We start from the raw sequence: 24756 nt of genomic DNA, 5'->3' as shown, positions 1-24756 counted from the left end.
AGTCTAGAAAATTGAAATATTAGGAGAAAAATTGTTTTCTATCATCTTGAATTGATTGCATTCATACATGCATTAAAAATGTAGCATCATTATTTGTTAGGAAAGAATTTTACTCTTCTTTCTTATCATATTATTTTGAAGTATTTTTTCAACCAGATAGGTAAGTTGGATGGCCTTCTTGATCAAGTTTGAGTTTGATATCAAACATATAAAAAGGAAAGAGTATAAAGTGGTGGATGCATTGAGCAGGAATGGAAATAAGATTGCTGAAATTTTAGTCAGCAGTGTAAAAATATATTTTGTGGAACAAATCATAACAACAACCTTGAAGGATGAAGTGTATGGACAAATACAAGAAACACTGGAAAGTGCAACTAATAAAACAAAACAGTATAAATATGTAACAAATAAAGATGGTTTCTAACCTTCAAAAATAGAATAAATATTCCTAACGTGTCTATGATTAAATAATTGACTTTAGAAGAACACCATAGAAATCCCTTTTCAGCTCATCTAGGGTAACAAAACATGATTAAAACACTTAGGAAGGATTTCTATTGGATAGATATGAAAGGAGAAGTAGTTGAATACTTGTCAAGGTGTTTAGAGTTCCAACAAGTTAAAATAGAACACCAGCACCCTGTTGGGTTGTTAAAACCCTTTTCCCATTCTAGAATGGAAATGGGAAATTATCTCTTTGGACTTCATCACTAGGTTACCTAGAACTAGAAAGTAACATGATTCAATCATGGTGGTAGTGGACAAGTTAAGCAAGGCAACCCACTTTATACCAGTCCACTCCACATATAAAGTAGTGCAGATAGAAAAAGCTTCATTGAAGGAGATCTTTTTATTGAATGGTATACCAAAAATTATCATATCATACCGAGATGTGAAGCTTACTTCCAATTTATGAAAAACATTATTTATAGGGATGGGTGCACAAATGAATTTCAATACAGCCTACCATCCCCAAAGAGATGAGAAAAAAGAAAGAATTAATTAAATACTAGATGATATGTTGCGAATGTAAATGAGAGACCATCCCATGAAGTGGGAGGACTACTTGAACTTGGTAGAATTTTCTTATAGCAACAATTACCAACCATCCATTAAGATGAGTCCATTTGAAGCTCTATATGGATGTAAGTGTCACACTCCATTGAGTTGGAGTCAACAAGAAGATAGGTTGGTTTTAGCACCTGATCTTCTAAAAGAGATGGAACAGTTGGTTAAGTAGGTAAGACAAAACTTGAAAGTGTCCCAAGATAGGAAGGAGATTTACGTAGACTAGAAAAGAATGCATAATGAGTACAATGTGGTAAATCATGTCTACATTAAATTCAAGGCAAGGACAAGTACCCTAAAATTGGGAACATGTGCTAAGTTAGCACCAAATTTCTATGGACCGTTTGAGATACTAGCTATAATAGGGTTAGTGGCCTACCAACTAGCATTACCAGGTCACATTAGAGTACATAATGTTTTTCATGTTTCATTGCTAAATAAATATGAACATGATCCTGCTTGTGTTACTGACTAGAATGTGGTGTAGGTAAAACCAAAAAGATAGTTCCACGTCAAACCTCTACAAATTTTCGATAGGAGGAAAACTTCGCTCTGGAATCGGGTCATAATCTAGGTTAAAGTGAAATGGAAATGCTTCATCCCTAACCGAGCTACCTGGGAAATGGAAGACAAAATGCGTGAAGCATTCCTTTCACATTTGCAAAATTGATGAAAATTGGGAAATACTAAGGATGGTGTTTATTTCAGGAGGGGAAAGATGTGATACCACTAGTGCAATTGCTTTTTTCAAATATGATTATTTATAATTATTTGTAAATATTGTTTGAACTTGATGGTTATGGGGGCCATGACTTAAGTGGACTAATTATGTAAACAAATTTTATATTGAATAGATTTTTGCTTATGTGAAATGTTATGGGAAAGAGAAAATGAGTAATAGAGGATTTTTTTATCCTAGGAATTGTTAAGTGGTTAGGTCCACATGGTGGACCTTCCCAAACATCCCAGGAGAAAGATTGTCACTAAGGGAAATAACATAATTAGAGAGAAATATTATTCTCAGTGGAAGAATAAAATTAGCTGGAGAGAAATGCTAATTTGGGTAAAAAGTAGGAGAAGAATATAAGGAGAGAAAGGTGTTCTTAAGAGGAAAAAGGAAAAAGTTTTCCTAATTAAAATAGAAATCCTAGGTAAAGAAAAAATGATGCAAACCTTGAAAGCAGGACGCTGCTAGAGAAATATGTTGGGAAGAAAAATATTAAATATCACTGAAAGAATATAGGAAGGGGTTTTTATTCAAGGATACTCATTGATTAAATGAGGCAAGAATTATGATCTTGTGGGGAGTTTCTGGTGTGTAGCTCGTTGGTTGGGAAGAACACGCTCTCTCCCAAAGTTTTCCTAGAAATCCTTTTCAGGTAAGATAAGTTGTTATTTTATTTAAGATTAGAATGAAATTGGTTTGAAGTCACATGGTTGATTGCCTCATATGTCTATGTAAAAGAAAAGTAGTGGGATTTTCTATTGACCATGGAATGGACGTCGACAAAAGAGAAAAGTATGTTTTAGATGGATTATGTAGGAGACATATGCTACTAATTTTGCGTGTTTTTTATATACAAAAGTATGTATGGATAATAAATATTGATGCATGGTTAAATACCGTACAAAAGGTTTACTGTAACAGTATTCCTAATTAATTATGACTATAATTTAGAGATGACTCGACTATAATAAATAAAATCAAACACTATGTTATGAAACCAGCTCACAAAAAGATAGAAAAGATAGATCAACGCCTTAGAATTCAGCCTCTTCAAGGGGGCAACCTCCTTTACATTACACAAATGAACAATTCTTGGATGATACAAATGACAAGACCTCCTTTCTATATATAGGAGTCTAAGGGGTCATAACATAATCAGAGCCGACATAAAAATAATAATGTAAGGGCACAATAATAACAATAGTGGGCTTCTATGGGGAATACATGGGTACAACAATATAATAAGGGGGTTGTACTAATAACAATAAGGGGTTACACTAGTAGTATAGGGGCCTAACATGCCCCTCTCCTTCAAAAATTGTTGTCCTCAATGCTTAAGTAGTTCTTGATGCTTCTGTATAAAATTCTTGTCCTTCCATGTGAAATCCTCAACAAGTTCTTCCACTTGATAAGATGCTTTGAAATTGATCGATTTCATAGCTGTCGACTTCTCGGTTTTGAAAATGCTTTAGGTTCCAATATTTTTTTTCCTTCCTTGTCAAGTTCTGGCAATATTGTTGGAACTGGGATATTCGGCAACTTTTGAATGAGTTCCCACCCTGCTTCACCATTCTTCCATTCATACCTTCCTTTGTTTATCAAATTTGGTTGGATAATTGTACCTGTTAGTGTCAGCCTTTCCAGCCTTCCTCCAATGATCAAACATGCTCTTACAAAGTGATTTTGAAGTGTCAAGGTCAAATTTTGTCATTTCAAAGAGTTTTCAAGCAAAATTTGGTCACTAGGCATTAGGTCTAGGGTTTGCTTTCACTCCTTCTAAAGTTGTCCAAATGCCAATCTATGTCACTATTCAGCTGAGTCTATCATCATTCATTGGGTTGTCATTATCATGTCAGTGTCTAATGAGTCATTTTACATCTTGTTCATGCTTCAGTTGCGCCTAGGTAAGGTCATTTTCCTCTCCTAGGGTTTTGAAGCCAATTTCTCTTGGACGGTCAAATCATCGGCAAAACTTGTTTCCTGATGTTCATACACCTTCCCCTATCCCTAAATTACCTTATCAAACACTTCCCATCCCTTAGATCCGCCAAATTCCTCATTTTTGCACAAACCCTAGTTTCTAGCTACAACCTGGCAATTTTCTAGGTTTGGCCTGTGTTTTTCCCTTTTGGACCCCTTCCCCTCACTCAATCTCTGAGATTCCACTTTCCCCTGCTTCCTAACATCCCTCCCCACTCCCAAAAATTTCCCCAAGAATTTAGAAGCCCCTATCCCCTTCATTTCGCTCCATTTCAACAAAATTCCTTGTTTCACACATCGGGACAAGCCGCACTCAAATGATGTTCCAGAGCAATAAAAGATGAATTTTGGAAAACTGAGAGAGTTTTTTGTCCATAACATTCCAAAGAAGAAAAACCTCCTTCACTTTTTACACAGGTGTCATGGTTTTAGATAAATGTCAAAATTACAATCGCCGGATCCAAGGAGGTTGGCCAAGGCACTAAAACGACGGAAAAGGTCCGATCCACTCAAAATTTTGGCCAAAGCCTCTTTGACTGAGCATGGTACTTTATTGGGGACTCCCAGCCCAAATTTCAAGAAATTTGGAGAAAATTTTGTCATTTGTGAATTTTTTGTGCCATTTACAGGTTTTCTCCATTAACGAGTCTCACCCCCCGCGCGACCCTTCATCATGGCAACTCCTTTTGACCAAAACTCAGCATTTCCAGATTTTTCATGCAAAGTTACATATTCTCATGGATGGATTTGAGATTTGGTGAAGTTTTGGGCCTCCAGAAAGTCAAAAAACTAGCAAAAAATGACTTTCTGCCACTTTTTCGAATTGCAGAAAGCAGTCTTGGGAGATTTGAGTTTTGACATGGCAAATGAACTCCAAATCCAAAAATTCTAGTTGGGTTGGAAAGTAGACTCACAGACCTTTCCAACAAGCCCACGTTTTCTCAATTTGGCCACCTGCAAGAGCCCCAAAGATGGATCCAAAGGCGCGCGACCCGTCAGGCAGTTTTTTCAAAAAATGCACTGTACAGCCCAGAAAACGCAGATTTGACTCAGTTTGACTTTTTGGGGTGAATTATGATTATCTTTGATGTAATTATTGTAATTTTTAGACACTTTTACTCTTATGTAACACTTCTAGAACATTCATTCATGAAAAGGGTAAATATTAAGTGAATGAATTGGTTTCCAAGTTTATAGAGGCAAGTTGTTTTGACTGCCTAATTTATAGTGCTTAGTTTAGAAGTGGTTGAAACAGCTCCTAGGATAGTGAGCTCGACCCATGGAGACAGGGAAAGAGGTTAGATCATCTATATTATGTACTTTCTTGCTCATTTTCATGGTTGGACTCTTGAGGGAGAAGCTATCATTGTATTATTCACTGTATCTCTACAATTTTTGGCTAAGGAAGACCAGGGTTTTGCAGTCCTCTTTGGGATTCTTGTGGACTCATGTGTTGATGGTGTGTTTCTCAATGTACTTGTAAGTGTGTTATGTGACTCATTTCCTTTCTTTTACTTCTGTACATTAAACAAATGAAGTGTTAAAGTAAGAATTCATGCCTGCCATGCTCTGCTTTTAAGTTTGTTTAATTTTAATGTTTTCTACTGTCTAAAGAGAATTCAAAGCTATTGTTTGCTCTCTTTAGCTCCTCACCTTTCATTCCTGACCATCCACCTCAATCAAAGGCATCAATACTGTCTCCTACCTCGCCCCAAAGAACCCCTGCAGAAACTGTGTCCAATCCCCACACCCAAAATTGCCCTCTCCTCAATTTGCCACCAAAAACCCAAAAAAACCCCAAATCAACCTTTTTGATCAGTTTACTAGCCTAAAATCAGTGTTACCCTATTGGTCATCTCACCCATTGAAAATCTTTACCGAGGTAGACTGGAGAGAGCCCTCTCCTGCCCCGTAGGGCTAGCTACGAGGCTAAGTGGTTTGATGTTGCCTTGAGGTTTACCTTTCTCAGCCTGAGGTGAAATTTCAAGTGCTAACATACTGGCGACCATACTGGGGAGAAAAAAACTTGTTTGTGGGTGATGTGTTTCTTTCATAAGTCTTAGACAGAGCCTGAAGTTATGCCAGGTAGCCTTCGAAACGCTTTTGTTTTGCATAAGCGGAAGTAGATAAACGCTGCTTCAGTCAATCTCCGTGAGCTTGTGAATACAACACTTCGATTGCATTTAACCCCAGTACATGTATCAAGTTCAGATCTGATTGTTGATAGTGGACAACGATCAGACACTGACAAGGCTGAAATCATTCACTGGCGACTCCTTCACTGAAAACTCCAGAGATCAATGCTTCATGGTGACTTCACTGCAGAGAGATCAGTAGCTGTGAGATTTTCAAGATGGATCGGATTGCAAGAAGATACGCTCCCCTGAGCCGAGATCACATCCCTGGGTTTCCAAATAAAATTCCGAAGGTAGATTGGTCAAGGAATTTGCCTATATTTAATGATGATGGTAAGAAGGATGTTGCTCTACATCTAGTTAGATTTCATATGCATATTCGCAAGTTAAAGGTGGATTTTCCTGAAGATTGCTTGATGAAGATATTCTTGGCCACTCTGGAAGGTAAAGCCCAATCATGGTATGAAAGTTTGCCGCCTGCTTGTATTTACTGTTTAAAGGATTTTCATGCTATGTTCATTGAAAGATATCTAGCATCTTATCCGTCATTAAATTTAGTTCAAGACTGTTGCAAGCATGCTTATAGTTTTATTGAAAGCCTTGAGAAATATTATGAAGATGATAATTTTATGGATGTTGAGATCATGGAGGCTCTGTATGAGAATCCATTTCAGCAGCACATAGAAATCTTAGAGGATATTTGTCAAGATCAGCAGGTTGAAGATGGTCATATGGCTATAATTGATGAAAGAGAAGAGCTTGTTTCAGGTCTGCCCACAGAAGAAGACCAGATTGTAGATTGTGATAATGCTCAGTCAGCTACTTCTGAACTAGATTCAAATTATGATGACCAAGCATATCTTGTGCTGAAGCCCATCAAAGAGAGCTCTGTTGTTGAGATCATAGACAGAGTTTTGGATTCAGATGTTCATGAACAGCAAGGTGAGATCTTTGTGCAAGTAAGTAATGAATCTCCTTTCAATAGCTCAGTAATAAATGATAGTTTGAGTGCCCTATCGTATGAAGATAATTATTGTTTAAGCAGAAGAGAACAAAAGGCATTGTCTCCTTTGTCTGAAGAGGAGATAGATCAGCTTTTGAAAGGTCTTGTTACAGCCCAAGCTACAGCAGATTTGCAGTGCACACATAGTCAGGAAAGTGTTGGGAAAACTTCTTCCTCTGTTGAAAAAGATGATTGTCTTGTAGATCAGCAAATAGATAATGTTTTCCTTCACAAAGATGATAATCCGGCTGTCATATCATTTGAAGATGACCCACCATATTGTCAAACTACAGAAGATCAGAGCATACAGGATTACCTTTCAGATTCTTCATATGTTTCATGTGTTGAAATGTTTTTCCAAGAAGAGATCTGCTCATCTATTTGTTCAGAGTTTTTTGAAGCCCATGAGCATACTTTCACCGAAGCACATGATGAAGGCAGATCAAAATTTGAAGCAAAGGACACCTTGATCTTTCAGCAGGAGGTGGCAGTGGCAAATCTTCATGTTTTTCACGATCCTCTAGCAAGTTTGTTGCAGCCAGCAGTGAAGGTGATTATTGCAGTATTCAGTGATGAAGGAGAATATGGTCAGCTATGTTTTTGGATGCCCAGTTACCAGTATTCATTGTTGACCAGAAGATCTGATAGGGAGAATCAATCAAGAAGGCATCTGCTTGATTGGTTACATTGGCATTATGATATAGTTTGATGGTATGTTGTCTTGTAACCTAGGCGGTTATGTACTGCCATTAAGTTTTAAGTTTTCAGTTTAGGTCTTGAGTTAATGTATTAGAATCAAGTTTTTTCCATCATTTCAATTTGTCATTGTGTCGGCTTGAGTCAGGTTTCAGTCAATAAATGAGTCAAAGTCTTGTATTGTTTGTCAAATAATGACTCCATCGCCCAATGGTCAAAAGCACTGGTCTGCTCTCCCAGAGGTCTGCGGTTCTTGGCACCTCCAAGGAGCTACCATCCCCATTGGAGCCAATGTTAGTGTCAGCCTTTCCAGCCTTCCTCCAATGATCAAACATGCTCTTACAAAGTGATTTTGAAGTGTCAAGGTCAAATTTTGTCATTTCAAAGAGTTTTCAAGCAAAATTTGGTCACTAGGCATTAGGTCTAGGGTTTGCTTTCACTCCTTCTAAAGTTGTCCAAATGCAAATCTATGTCACTATTCAGCTGAGTCTGTCATCATTCATTGGGTTTTCATTATCATGTCAGTGTCTAATGAGTCATTTTACATCTTGTTCATGCTTCAGTTGCGCCTAGGTAAGGTCATTTTCCTCTCCTAGGGTTTTGAAGCCAATTTCTCTTGGACGGTCAAATCATCGGCAAAAATTGTTTCCTGATGTTCATACACCTTCCCCTATCCTTAAAGTACCTTATCAAACACTTCCCATCCCTTAGATCCGCCAAATTCCTCATTTTTGCACAAACCCTAGTTTCTAGCTACAACCTGGCAATTTTCTAGGTTTGGCCTGTGTTTTTCCCTTTTGGACCCCTTCCCCTCACTCAATCTCTGAGATTCCACTTTCCCCTGCTTCCTAACATCCCTCCCCACTCCCAAAAATTTCCCCAAGAATTTAGAAGCCCCCTATCCCCTTCATTTCGCTCCATTTCAACAAAATTCCTTGTTTCACACATCGGGACAAGCCGCACTCAAATGATGTTCCAGAGCAATAAAAGATGAATTTTGGAAAACTGAGAGAGGTTTTTGTCCATAACATGCCAAAGAAGAAAAAAGTCCTTCACTTTTTGCACAGGTGTCATGGTTTTAGAGAAATGTCAAAATTACAATCGTCGGATCCAAGGAGGTTGGCCAAGGCACTAAAACGACGGAAAAGGCCCGATCCACTCAAAATTTTGGCCAAAGCCTCTTTGACTGAGCATGGTACTTTATTGGGGACTCCCAGCCCAAATTTCAAGAAATTTGGAGAAAATTTTGTCATTTGTGAATTTTTTGTGCCATTTACAGGTTTTCTCCATTAACGGGTCTCACCCCCCGCGCGACCCTTCATAATGGCAACTCCTTTTGACCAAAACTCAGCATTTCCAGATTTTTCATGAAAAGTTACATATTCTCATGGATGGACTTGAGATTTGGTGAAGTTTTGGGCCTCCAGAAAGTCAAAAAACTAGCAAAAAATGACTTTCTGCCACTTTTTTGAATTGCAGAAAGCAGTCTTGGGATATTTGAGTTTTGACAGAGAAAATGAACTCCAAATCCAAAAATTCCAGTTGGGTTGGAAAGTAGACTCACAGACCTTTCCAACAAGCCCACTTTTGCTCAATTTGGCCACCTTAAAGTGCCCCAAATATGGCTCCAAAGGCGCGCGACCCGTCAGGCAGTTTTTTCAAAAAATGCACTGTACAGCCCAGAAAACGCAGATTTGACTCAGTTTGACTTTTTGGGGTGAATTATGATTATATTTGATGTAATTATTGTACTTTTTAGACACTTTTACTCTTATGTAACACTTCTAGAACATTCATTCATGAAAAGGGTAAATATTAAGTGAATGAATTGGTTTCCAAGTTTATAGAGCAAGTTGTTTTGATTGCCTAATTTGTAGTGCTTAGTTTAGAAGTGGTTAAAACAGCTCCTAGGATAATGAGCTCGACCCATGGAAACAGGGAAAGAGGTTAGATCATCTATATTATGTAATTTCTTGCTCATTTTCATGGTTGGACTCTTGAGGGAGAAGCTATCATTGTATTATTCACTGTATCTCTGCAATTTTTGGCTAAGGAAGACCAGGGTTTTGCAGTCCTCTTTGGGATTCTTGTGGACTCATGTGTTGATGGTGTGTTTCTCAATGTACTTGTAAGTGTGTTATGTGACTCATTTCCTTTCTTTTACTTCTGCACATTAAACAAATGAAGTGTTAAAGTAAGAATTCATGCCTGCCATGCTCTGCTTTTAAGTTTGTTTAATTTCAATGTTTTCTACTGTCTAAAGAGAATTCAAAGCTATTGTTTCCTCTCTTTAGCTCCTCACCTTTCATTCCTGACCATCCACCTCAATCAAAGGCATCAATATTGTCTCCTACCTTGCCCCAAAGAACCCCCTGCAGAAACTGTGTCCAATCCCCACACCCAAAATTTCCCTCTCCTCAATTTGCCACCAAAAACCCAAAAAAACCCCAAATCAACCTTTTTGATCAGTTTACTAGCCTAAAATCAGTGTTACCCTATTGGTCATCTCACCCATTGAAAATCTTTACCGAGGTAGACCGGAGAGAGCCCTCTCCTGCCCCGTAGGGCTAGCTACGAGGCTAAGTGGTTTGATGTTGCCTTGAGGTTTACCTTTCTCAGCCTGAGGTGAAATTTCAAGCGCTAACAGTACCAACCTCTACCATTTCTGCAACCATATGTTCAATTTCACTCCTTCGCACATATGAATATCTATAAGGCTTGACGTTTTGAGGAACACATCCTGGAATAAAATTAATAGCATGATCATGATCACGAATACGTGGGAGACCTTTGGTAGTCTCAAATACCTTGGAATGATTGTCCAGGACTTTTTGGAGATTTGGAGTAATACATGATTTCGATGTGTGAACAGTTAGCGAACATAATTGTGCAATTACACCTCGTTGTTCTTTCTTTAGAAGCTTTTTCATTCCGTCAGAGTTGATTATCTTTCTTGGTTTCCCTATGATACCCCTTAATTCAACTTCCTTTTCTTCCGAAGAAAATTTCATAAAAAATTCTTGAAAATTAAAAGTTGTTGTACCCAAGGATTGTAGCCATTAGACTCCTAGTACAACATCAACACCACCCATTGGAACGGAAAACATTGGGCTATTCAATACATATTCTCCCATGGATAGATTGATATTATGGCACTTTCCAGAGCAATTTATGGTTCCTCCACTTACAACCATCACTTGACACTCTAGAGCTGGATCTAGGAAGCAATTCAAGTCCTTGGCTATCTTACAAGTAATAAAATTATGGGTACTACCTGAATCAATCAACACTGTTACATTTTTCTTCTTGATATGTCCTTCTATCTTTATAGTTTGAGGAGTGGTAATTCCGATGATGCATTACAAGATATGGTCGAATTCATTTCTTCTTTCTCTGGGGTTGGTTCCTGGTGAGTATCCTTTTCTTTTGATGTTTCTTGATACTTTTCTTCCTGATATTTCACTGTTTGAACCTTCTTCTTCTTGGTATGTCCTTCTATCTTGAGAGTTTTGGGAGTGGTAATTTCTTCCAATGCTTTACAATATATGGTCGGATTCATTTCTTGATGCTCAATGTGATCTTTCACTTCTTGAACATTTTTCTTCTTGATATGTCCTTCTATCTTGATAGTTTGAGGAGTGGTAATTCTGGCCAATGCATTACAAGATATGGTTGGATTCATTTCTTCTTTCTCAATGTGATCTTTCACTTCTTGAACCTTTTTCTTCTTGATATGTCCTTCTATCTTGAGAGTTTGAGGAGTGGTAATTCTTGCCAATGCTTTACAAGATATGGTCGGATTCATTTCTTCTTTCTCCGTGGTTGGGTCCTGGCACATATCCTATTCTTTTGATGTTTCTTGATCCTTTTCTTCCTCCTCTTCATACTCTATGTAAAATAATTTCTTCTCAGCACACTTATGACCTTTAGTGCATTTTCTATCACAATTGTAACAAAGCCCTTTTTTTCTTTTTTGTTCCAATTGTTGTGGTGTAACCCTTGTAGGTTGTGGAAATCTAGGAGAAACAACACTTCCATTATTATAGTTGTGAGGGGTAGACTTCCTTATTTCCATAATTTTACTTTCCACTTTGTAACAAAGCCCTTTTTCTCTTTCCAATTGTTATGGCGTTGTTCTAAAGAAGGTGTTGCTCTTTGTATCCTCATAATGTGCTATAATTTCCTCTGTGAAAATTGACCATGTAACAAGTTGTTTACGAGAACAAAGCCCTTTATACCATAAAAATTGATCCGGTTCTAAATATCAAGATGCAATACATACCTTTTGTAACAGTGGTATACCATGTAGATCAAAATATTGCTCCATCTGAAGTATCCAATTTATCGGATCCTTGCCATCAAACTTCCTCATATCGCCTTTTCTTGATTTTAGGAGCTTGATCTTGAAATGACTATAACTCTATAAATTCTATTTTTCCAGTTCTGAAATTATGGCTTGCAATAGCCCTCTGTGTCCTCTTTCCAATGCCACCAGTCTGATCAAATTTAGATTCTCCAAGAAAGAGTTATGCACAATCTCCCAAGTTGACATAATTATATGCCTTTTCAGAAGAGCGAACTTGTATGAAGTTCCACGTGTCACTGTGTTAACCTTAGGATCTAAAAAATATACACAGGAAACTACCTGTAACTTCTTACGAAATTTCAATCTGATGCTCAAAACAAAAGTTATGATGATTTTCTCCAGGTCACCTGTTTGGAATGTAATTTGGGAGTCTCCAAAAAGGTCAACTTGCTCAGATCATATCTCCGCAAATATAGCACAAAAAGCTCTGAAATTCGGACCCAAGCTTCAGAATGATTTCGAACCAAATGTGTTTTTTTTTAGCGTCTGAAACATCACAAAAAAAAAAAAAAATATAGTGCAAATGCCACGATGACCTGTTTGGAGCAGCGAAACCCTAGAATCCAAAGCTCTGATACCAAATGTTATGAAACCAGCTCACAAAAAGATAGAAAAGATAGATCAATGCCTTAGAATTCAGCCTCTTCAAGGGGGCAACCTCCTTTACATTACACAAATGAACAATTCTTGGATGATACAAATGACAAGACCTCCTTTCTATATATAGGAGTCTAAGGGGTCATAACATAATCATAGCTGACATAACAATAATAATGTAAGGGAACAATAATAACAATAATGGGCTTCTATGGGGACTACATGGGTACAACAATATAATAAGGGGGTTGTACTAATAACAATAAGGGGTTACACTAGTAGTATAGGGGCCTAACCCACTAGATCATAGTTGTTTCATACCTATAGTATGGAAGAAACTACATCATAATATTTATACATGAGTGATAATAGAATAATTATACATAAACATCATATACAAAGCACTGATGTATAAAATACATCTATTAAGTCTCCTGGAAAGGTCTATTAGGTTAGACTCAAAAATATTTCTTATATTCACACACATATTTTGCCATAAATCCTACTGTAAGTTTGACCAAAACTATATTGTGGATTTTGTCTGTATATACTAAGAAATATTTATAACCATTAAGGGATGAGTCCAAAGCAGAGAAATATTAATAGTCGTTAAGGGTTGAGTCTGTAATCCAGGTATAACAACCCTTAATACCTAACTTATACACTAAAAGTGAGGCAATCCTTTACATGGCATATCAGGTAGTTATTTGGAAAATCAAAAAGAACCTCTAGTAAGATAAAATAATGATTGTGAATTGAATTAAAACCATAAGGAGTCCTATCAAGTAAGAAAACATGGAATAAAATTGAAGGTTGTTAAGTTATGCATTATAGTCTGTTCATGATATAATTGGGTAGTGTGAAGGGTATAACAAAGCACTAACAATGTAAATCCTCAACCTAGGCCTCGATCTATAATAACTATGAAGAATGGGTTGAGGGAACTTGAATATGTCCCTAAATTCAACTCTTCAAATTAACAAAAGGATAAATCTCGTATTGTCTTCATTAAATAATAATGGCCTAGTCTTACTCTGTACCAATACAGGTCGTGAATAAAAAGAAAGAGTACTTTGGAACAAATTGAAGGTAATAACCTATGAAGTTACATGTTAAGGCTCATTGACCCTAGTGATAGAAGACTATCGTATTAAAATTTAATTGATGACTACTCCATGAACAAGGGAGATTACTATGTGAAATAGAACTCAATATAACCAAAATAAATATTAACAAATAACCTTAGGGCAATTTCTTAATTACTGTTGAGAACCAATAAATTATTGACAACTACGTAAATAAATGAGGGGAGCTACTGGGAAAATATACTCCCAAGATAGTGATAAAGAAATATATTTTAGGAATTGAAAGTCAGACACATAAGAGAAAATATCTAAAATATAGATAATTACATTTACCATTAATACAACACACAACATAATGGTATGTTCAAAATATCATACATTTATATTGCAATAGAGTGAATGTCTATACATTAAGCTATAAGTGACTGTAAGTCATTGTTAAGAAGGAAAAAATTTATAATCACCACAGGCGATGAAATGTATCAACTAAAAACTACAAGTGGGTATCCCTAGGACTACCCATAAAACTGAGTAAAATGAATCCATGTTCAAAGAGATAAAGGGCGAGCATATGTCCACCTACCAACCTTGGAAATGGTCACGACAAGTTTGACCTATGAGAAAGAAGAGGGTCTAAGACCAAATGAGGGCTTCAAACTAGGAATCATAAAGGGATGTTACAGTAAATGTACAAAGGATCTGAGTAGCAAGAACCAAACTATACCTACAAAGAAAAAGAATATATGAAATTCTCACAGACACCCAAAAAAAAAGTTACCATTTAAAATGATTAATTTGAAACATTACGAATTAGAGGAAATGATACCTTTAGTGGATGGATAGGGGTGGACCCATGCTCTACCTGTAAGCACAAATAAAGAAACCCGGTTAAACATATTTAAACAAATGTATTATAAAAATGGGGTCTAAAAGTATTATATAATGAAAACCCTACATTCTAGTAAATACAAATCTTGAACATTTACCTAGAAAAAATTCCATGGAGCTTGAAGTGCCATGATAAGAAGGTCGATAGAGGAAAAAACCTCAGTAGACCTTGACCACAGTAGACTCTGACCAGAGAGTTCATGGGATCAGTGAAGAGAAGGAAGTAACCAAAAATAACCATAACATGAATATTGATAAAGGTGAGGAAGTTTTAGATTTATCGTCTAGAGTGGAAAACCATTGCCTAGTTGTTAGCATTTGCACAAGATACATTGTTCTGCATAGAGGATAGAAACATTGGTAGTAGAGGAAGTATAATTGATAAATATATCTACGAAATTGAAAAAACAAAACCAAATGGGCATGACTTCATTATTTGTAATAGAGCATGATGTGGTCGACCTTGCTAAGCAAATTCTTGAGCCAAATAGACAAGAGGTTAAAACTGGAAGCACCCACAAGCTATTACCCTGAAGCCCTTGGTGGCTTGAATTCCTATCGTCGGGTATCAAAATTTCCAAAAGAATCATTGTAGAGTTAAAACAATAGGAACTTACCACTAAGCATAAAATGGAACTTGGAAATATAAGATCTAACAAATATAGGGAATTACCTAGATTTTTCTTTCGAGTCGATGTCCAAGTCATGTTCTGGTGTCATGCAATCCAAAAATATGAACAAGTAAAGAGGCTAGAAGGCCATAAATGGAAGGATTGTTGGAAGCCATGGTTGAAGACCATCATTCTTCAATTACAAACCAGAGCATCGGAGGAGAAAAACCAAATTAATGAAATGAAAGAAGAACATGGGTATTACCCTATTCCACTAATCCTAACCATTTCAGACTGTTATATCACTCTAGTCGATCTTGACGTACAACTAGAAGACATGTGGCTACCATTTGATAACAGTGATGTGTAACCATGCCATAGGACCAAGTGGCATGACCACAGACCCAACCAGTGGGTTGAACCACATATCATTCTCTAGGTGAGAGTTTTTCATTGTAGTGACATTATATCAATGTAGTAAAATAAGTGAGGTTTTTTTAGTACATACCCATTTGCCACTTTTAAAGAAAAGATATATCACCATGTGACATAGTATAATATTTGAAATTAACCCTTGTGAACATTTAATTTTTCATGGCCATGACCCAAGGGAAAGGGGGCGATGTGTAACCTTAAACAAGGGTAATGTTAAAATGATAATATCAAGGCTGAGGTTTATGGGCGGAGTAATACCCTAGAGCCATGGTCTAAATATTAAAGTAAATAGGCCTAAACAAATGGGCATTAAGTCTTTTAACCAGACATAAGTAATTATAGTTGGTAAAGTATAAAATAAAAATATAATAATCACATGGGGTTAAAGGTATAAGTGGGATGGTTAATAAAGACCCCTTTGTTTCAATAAAAATGGTTACCCTAGGAGTTTAAGGATAATCAAGAGAACCTACAAACATATTGGTGGTTGCACAAGAGAGAGTGAATGTTATAAGCAACCAGTAAGTAAACATGCAAATCAAAATACTTTTTATCATCCTCTTGACATTGTGAGTAAATGTTAGTATCGCTCATGGTAAATTCCCTAGAAATTTCAGTTAACAGTATGTAAAATTTATTTTTTGTGTGTGGATTTTGGGGTATATTACAAATATCCTATGCAATAGTATTGTTGCAAAAAATATTAATTCACGAATGGAAATTGGATACCATAACCATGGACTTCATCGTAGGGTTGTTGAGAACCATGAAACAACATGATGTAGTAATGGTACTAGAGGACAAGTTGAGAAATAATGTTCATTTCATTTTTGTAAAATCCACCCACAGGGAAATTGATATTGAGAAGATATTCATGAAAGAGATATTTAAACGGTATGGTATTGCAAATGTGATCATGTCTTATCAAGATTCTAAGTTCACCTAAATAATTTAGAAAGCATTGTTTGGAGGAATTGGAACATAGTTGGAATTCAACACTGCCAATCACCCTCATACAAATTATTAGACAAAAAGGATAAATTAGATCTTAGAAGACATGATTTACATGTATGTGAAGAGTAATATTTTGAAGTGGAAAGATTATCTACCATTAGTGGAGTTTTCTTATAATAATTTTTATCAAGAATCATTGAAAAATGTATTTATTCAAGTCATTTTAGGCTAGGAATTACAATACCCCAATTAGTTGGGATATTTTGGTGGATCTGAGTACACCTAGACTACACATATTGAGAGAAATGGAATAGGAGGTGGTTAATATTAAACAAAGGTTAAAAGAAACATAATGTCATAAAATGAGCTACATAAATAAAATAAAATTAAAAAGGAATTAAAAGTGGGGTATCATGTGTATGTTAGGGTCAATTTAAAGAAAAATTCTATAAGAATGGGAACCTATGAAAAATTGGCTATTATGAACCAGTTAGGATCCTATAAAGAGTGGGACTAGTGGCATACAATATTGCTTTACCTCCTATTATTAGAGAACACAATGTATTCCAAGTGTCTTTGCTTAATAAATATGTTCATGATTCTAATCACATCATTGATTAGACTATGGTCCAGGTGGGACCTGAAGGATAATTCCATCCAAAACCTCTAAGCACACTACACAAGAAGGAGACACTTTTGTAGAATTGAACCACTATATAGGTCAAGGTATAGTGGAATAAATTTGGAATAAATGAGGTCACATGGGAATGAGAGGATCCCATGCAAGTGGCTTCGCCAAATTTTTACTATATAAAAAAATATTACAAATAGTAGAAAACAATGATCATGATGAAGAATACTCTAGAATAATCCATATTGTAACTCCAGTTAAGAGTTGAGGGAGTAAAACTTAACCACTAGGAGGTTATCAGGATCTGTTATAACTGGGCCATTGGGAGGAAAATAAGCTTCATTCTATTCGAGTGCATTTTGTTCCATATATGAGAAAAGCAGCTAAGAGGAATAGGAAGAGATAAAATAGAGATGATTTGTGCACTATATCAGCCCTCCGGATACAAGCCTCACTTCTTTGCACCTACATCCATTTTCCATTTATAGAAAGAGAGCATAGCAGCCTCACCTTCCAACTACTTTTCCTCCTAAAAGAGTTTCCCAAGATATATCCTGTTTCAATCATGGTTTGTGATTTTTTATTTCATTGTTCAGAATCTTTTTCATAATTATAATTTGCATGAGAAATAAACCATCATAGTGTATATTTTAGATTTTCTAATACATTTTAGTAGATTTGTTGTGACAAATTTTCCAACGGAATATCCATGGCATTTTATGGATTAGATGAACTCATATATTTATGATCTACATGTTTTCCCCCATTTTCCTGCGCCATTCATGAGTCAACACTCAAATTTTGGAATGGGTACTTTCCCATGCTACCCAATGAAATCTAAATAGTACTTTGTAACTACCTCTTAGCTTCCATAAACGCGGTAGGTAATTTTTTAAACAACCCATTTCTTCATTTAATGGATTATATGCTAATAAGAAAACAATATAACAAAAATTCGAATTCAAATTTTGGCATAGATCATTGGGTGAGGTTTTTTTGGTAATAGTAGGCATGGTTAATTTCCCCTAACTCCCTCACCAGTTCCCGCTCGGGATATCATAGTTTGTATTGGTGCTCCCATTCCCAATTGGTTGCGCAACAATTTTAATTATTAACAAAATATTTAAATATGCATCATTTTAAAATTGTTTAGCATGGTCCACTGCCACAAGGACATTTAAACATTGCTATAAGTGGTAATGACATAATCAGTTACAATAATTCTAGGATTCAAAATGGTTTTGATACACATGAAAACCCTCCAAAAAAGCAATGTCTTCATGAACATTATTTTTTTTGCATGCCATTGCTAAATCCATTACAGTTGATTGTGGTCCCACCTTTACTAGCAACTTCCAATAGGAGCTTTTTTGGCTTCAAGGTACTCAATTGAATCTAAATACATCATATTAACCCCAAGCAAATGGCTGGATGGAAGTGTTAGCGCTCGAATCTACCTTAGGCTGAAATAAGGTAAGACTCAAGGCTACATCAAACCATGCTCAGCCTCGTAGCTAGCCCTACGAGGACAGGAGAGGGCTCTCTCTGATCAATCTTGGCAAAAGGTAATCAAAGAAGCTCGAGATGACTGAATTGATGACTAATTTTAGGCTAGGTATGAAGTACAAGGACTATGGAATTTATTTTTGAAGTTTTGTTGAATTCAAGGGAAAGGCAATTTTGGGTGCGGGGATGAGGCATAGCTTTTGCAGAGGTCTACTTGGGGCAAGATAGGCGATTGTTTTGATGCCTTTAAAGTGAGTGAATGAATAGTCCTGATAGGTGAGGAGCTAAGGAGAGCAAGGAAGTCTCAAGGATTCTCCTTAAACTGAAGAAAACATGGAAAATTAAACAAATTTAAAGGCAGAGCATAGCAAATTTATGGATTCTACCTTAACACTTCATTTGTTTAATTGCAGAAGATTAAATAAGGAAAGTGGTACACATACACAACTTACAAGTACTGAGAGAAACACACCATCAACACATAAGGCCACATGAATCCCAAATAGTGCTGCAAATCCCTGGTCTATCATTTGCCAAAATTGCAGATAAAATATGTACAATAGTGTATCAAGCTCTTCCCAAGAGTCCAACCTCTCCAACCATGAAAATGATTTAGAAAAGACATAATATAGACCATGCCAACCCATTCCCTAGCCTCTAGGGGTCGAGATCATCATCCTAGGAGTTGTTTCAACCAATTCTAAACAAAGCACTACAATCTAGGCAGTCAAAACAACTTGCCTCTATAAGCTAGGAAACCAATTCATTCATTAAATTTTTTCTATTTTATGAATGAATCATTTAGAATAGGTAAATAAGTGTCAATTCAACATAAAGTTCCATTAATTACATCAAGGAGGGTGAAAATCCCATCACAAGTCAAAACTGGTCAAACTGGCTTCGTTTCCTGAGCTCAAGATGAAAACTTTGCAAAAAATCCTGATGCGTAGCGCGCCTGAGCCCTATGCGTAGCGCGCCTTTCCACCTGCTTTTGGGGCACTTTCCGGCATCCAAATTGAGCTCAGGTTGGCTTGTTGGAAAGCCCTGGATGTCTACTTTCCAACCCAAGTGGAATTTTCCAATTTTATGTCCATTTTCCCCTCCAAAAGTGCATTCTCCCAAGGCTGCTTCCTGTGTGTCCAAAAAGGGGCAGTGAGGTCATTTTTTTCATGTTTTTTGACCTTTTGGGGACCCAAACCTTGATGAAATGCCTCTTTGGCTGAGCATGTCACTTGATGAGGCACCTTCAGCCCAAATTTCAAAGAATTTGGAGAAAATTTTGTTATTTTGAAATTTTTGGCTTGCAAAACAGGTTTTTTGGCTCAACGCGTAGCGCGCCGCGCGCTACCCTTAAAATTGGGAGCTCCAAATCACGAAAGGTTTGCATTTTTGTCTTCATGAACATTTTTTTTTTTGCATGGCATTGCTAAATCCATTACAGTTGATTGTGGTCCCACCTTTACTAGCAACTTCCAATAGGAGCTTTTTTGGCTTCAAGGTACTCAATTGAATCTCAATACATCATATTAACTCCAAGAAAATGGCTGGATGGAAGTAATCAACAATTGTTTGGAAGCTTATTTATGCCTTTTTCTTCAAAATGACAAGACCAAAGGATTAAATTGTTATCCCTAGCCAAATGGTGGTATAATACTAACTGTCATGGTGCTACTTAAATGATCCCATTTGAGGAAATCCATGGACAAAAAAAAGTGATCATTATAGTCTTTTATTAACTTTCAAAATATGTTTACTTTTTTTTCCTTATATAATGCATCTAAAACCTCTACTATAACATAAGTCTTCATGACCACTATTTTTAAATTGCATGGTATGCCTAATTTCATTCTAACTAATTGTGATCCCACCTTCATGAAACTTGTCACAAGATTTTTTTCAGCTTTAAGGTACTCAATTGAATCTCAACACAACATATCACCCCCAAAACAACGGTTATATATAAGTTGTTAACAAATGTTTGGAATAATATTTAGACACTTTTCTTCTTGAAAATAACAAGCCTATTGGGTCTCGTCATTACCCCTAATTGAATTATGATATAACACTACCTATCATGGTACTATTAAAATGACCCCCTTTGTGGTAGTTTATGGATACTTTCCCCCATTTGTGATATCATACTTATTATTCATCTCTAAGGTTCAAGAGGTGCAGAATGAATTAATACCCTATCCTAACATTCTTCATACCCTAAAAGACAATTTGGTGCTAGCCCAAAATCACATGAAGCAACAAGATAAGAAAATTCATTTTGAATGTCATTTTGGTGATAGGTATTAGGTTTTATTACCTCTCCAAACTTATGTAAATATTCCATTTTAAGGAAAAATTGGCTCTATTAAACCACTATAAGATCAAACCAATATTTCATGTGCCATGTTTAAATAAAGTGTTGGGGTTCAATTACAGAGTTAAATTTCACCTTCCCAAATTGGACGAGGATGGTTCCATTTAGTTGTAGCCTAACGCCATTTTGGGAAAATGTGAGTATTGTCCTCACCAACATGTTATCTACAAATTTTTGATCCAATGTGAGGATACACGGATAAGATATGATACACAAGAAAATGTAAATATTATGTTGGGTTAATCCTGATTTATTCATAGGGTAATTGAGATAATATTGATTTACTCATTGATGGGTTTACCATCGGTGGTTTTATAGGCCCATGGTATTGTTTAACCCATGGTAATTTTCTATCTTATTACATAAAATAAATCTTATATAATGGCTTGAAAAAATACATTGTAAATGCCTCATGTAGCTTAATGTTTTTTTAGCTAGTTGGATTGTCCAATGAGATAATATATATCTATTAGGGTTTGACTCTACTATCTAAGATTTTCTAGGGTAATTATCAAATCTATTTGTTTGATTGCAGCATATCCTTTTGTGATATTATCTTACATATTTTAACATTAGGTATCAAAGCTAGTATGCTTAGACTCAAGTTTAGTCAAAGTGGTTTGGTTATTTCTTGCATATTAGATTAGAGCTTGGTAGAAAGGTGAAAAAATTGAAGCAACTTTTTATGGGTATGTGAACCATGGTGAATGATAACTAGAAATGCATCACAATGATTGAATGTGTATTATAAATACAAATCTATTGAGGAAGAAGTACCTAAAATGAGTGTTTATTTGTTTTGGAATGAAAATGACATTAGGAATGAAATTGGTTTATGTTTTATATGATCACATGCCAAAGGATACAAATGTAATTATTTTTAATGAGTTGGATTTCTATCACATGTGAATGGACATATGACTATAATACCTATTTAGGCATACATACCCTAGTTTGAAAGTTCATAAATGTAAAGTATACACAAAGACTTGAGTGATAAAGGGTAATGTTGTATTCCTATATATCTAGTAAATAAACTTTGAGGGGGTTAGGTGATTATCTCAAGTCATGTTTAAAGGGATACATATTTTATTGAACTTTACATGGTCATAAAGTAGTTAAGAAAACTTGATTCAATCATTGATGAATTTAGCATGGGTGTTGTATGAGCTCATGGTTTTTGGTAACCTATGATTATATATGAGGAATCATATTCAATTTCTCGAAGAAATCCATTGTAAAATGCCTCATGCAAGCTGATGTTTAGCTAGCTTGGTTGGAATATCTAAGGGAATAATGGATATATACTAGGTATTGGTTTTATGGGTTAAGGGTTTTGATATTTTATCTATGATTTTTCCTTCCTATCTTGTTTTCTTATTTCTCTCTCATATTTTAATAGATTATCTACCAATTTCCTCATGCCTAACCTTCAGGTTAAGGGTATTTTATAGGGTCATAATTCCATCCTCTAGCTTTAAAATTATCTCTTTCTCACATCTATTTAAAATTTTTGTTATATTATGCTTAGTGAGGGGTGAACTATGTGTTGCTATGTCATGTGGCCTAATATCGTTCAAATGCATGAATTGGAGAAATTTTGAGATAATTTCAATGCAGGAGCTCCGAGTAGATAGCAAGGAGAGATTCTAGGAGGTTGTCCACATCCTTAACTCCTTCAGTCAGCCAAGATCACCGCTTTATCTCTCATCAACTTGAAGTCATTGGAAGCCAAGTAGGACGAGGTCATTGGCAGCAAGCCAGTGTAGTTCAAGGAAGATCTAGTTCCACCTTTCTCGAGTTTGGGAGAAAAACATCTTTATTTTATAGGGATATGTTAGTTGCTACCCTTTTTTATAAATAAAAATGCCAAGTAACTCATTAGGATTTGAACTTTGATTTCAGCTAAGAAGCTATTGAGCTCAAGCACTTGTGACTGCTATTTTTGACTTATTATGTGATGTATTTGACAATTCTGCAATGATAATGAGAAGTTTCTTATCGATCCATCACTGAGTTAGTTTTAGAGGGTTGAGACTCTTGGGTTTGGACCCAACCTTGGTAGCTTAGGTCCATCTTATGTATTGATATTCCTTTTTAGCTTAGAATGTTTGTTGGTTGCTGCATTTTAGTGGAATAGAATTCCTCAAAAATCCTGTGATTGTTTCCTCTATCTCATCTCTCTCATGGGAGATTAACTAGAGGAATGTACAATCACAGCCCAAAAAAACTATGTTGATGATTTCTTGTTTATTATTTCTTGGAAAAAGGTCTACATTAGTTATCTTGTTTTTGATATAATTGTTGTAGCTTAGAATTTGATTTATTGCATATATTAGAGTTTTTGGCATAAGTTAGATAGTTTATAAATTCAACTCATCTTTTCCACCATTGTTTATGATATTAATGATAATAAGAGCATGTGCATGTGATGTTGTAGGACTATAGGGCCTGCAAGAAAGGGACCTTTTCACCATCTCCATCCATGACTTCTCCACTCCCTTTTGATGAATCTCAATCATTGTTCTTGAGCTTTGACTTTTAGGTCACCGTGAGCAGCCCTCTTAGTCCAAAAATGACCTTCCTAAAGTGTTGAGCTTGGCTAGTGGTGTTAGTCACCTTCCATCCATCTACCACAATATTCATCCATATTTCCATCCCTTGTTCTCATTGTTCTTACCTTCTAAACCCTCTCAAAAGCCTTCTTGTATCATTATAGATCTTCGTGTAGCAATACAGGAATCTTGTAGTAGCTTCTTCTAGCAGCCTGTTTTGCCCTTGTTTTGACCTATAATGCAAGTTTGACTTAGGTTAGAAGTAGGTTGACTCCCCATCTTGGACTCCATGATCAAAGGCAGCACCTAGGCCATTCCCACCATCGTTTTTCCTTCACTGCAAGAGAGAATAGTGTTAGTTCTTTATCACAGATTTGGCAAGTAGAACATTACCTTATATGCAAGTGCAAATTAGATAGATGATGCATGAAATATTGACTTATGAGTTGGTAGAATAATTTCATGTTTACAAGTGAATTTGATAGCTATATGGTTGATTACAATTAGTGTAGTTTCCTTTGGGCAGGTAGCATAACTCTTGTGTTCTTTCATGAATTGATTCATTAGCTTTTACAAGTTGGTAGCATCTACAAGTTAGACTTGAAAAGCATTTACTTTTTCTATATTAGAGCTACCTTTTGAATTGCACTTTCAGTAGTTAATTTCCCCCTAATCCAGTAGAAGAATGGTCTTGGAGCCATAATGATTAAATGGCCCAGTTGAGGGTGGCATGAGTAGAATTCCATCTACTATGTATGTAGCACTATCACCTCGAAGTTTGTATGAACCCCAGGTTGATAAATAGTGTTGAGGAAACTATAAGAAAAATAAGAAAAAATTTCTTTCATGCCTCATAAGAATAGAGATACTTAAGGAAAATTCTTACAAAACACCCCCACACCATCAAACAGTCAACCTTCACTCTTCTTTGGTGACTGTCAACTTCCCTCTCTAACTACAGGGGAGTTAGAAGACCCCTTAGGTGAACAACATGAGATTTCCGAAGAACCTATTGGGGAAGAAGAAGAACCCATTTCACCTACCCAAACCATGGTTGAAAACAAGAATGGCGAGGTTTTTCCTATCAGAGAGACTAATGGAGAGGCTAGAACGAAGAATATAAGCCCTACTGCCCTTCTTCACTTCCATGG

Source organism: Pinus tabuliformis, chromosome Q (genome assembly GCF_031772625.1).
Source record: "Pinus tabuliformis cultivar Carrire ecotype Pingquan chromosome Q, CPIR1, whole genome shotgun sequence".
Classification (NCBI taxonomy): domain Eukaryota; kingdom Viridiplantae; phylum Streptophyta; class Pinopsida; order Pinales; family Pinaceae; genus Pinus; species Pinus tabuliformis.
This window is presented reverse-complemented; position numbering follows the sequence as displayed.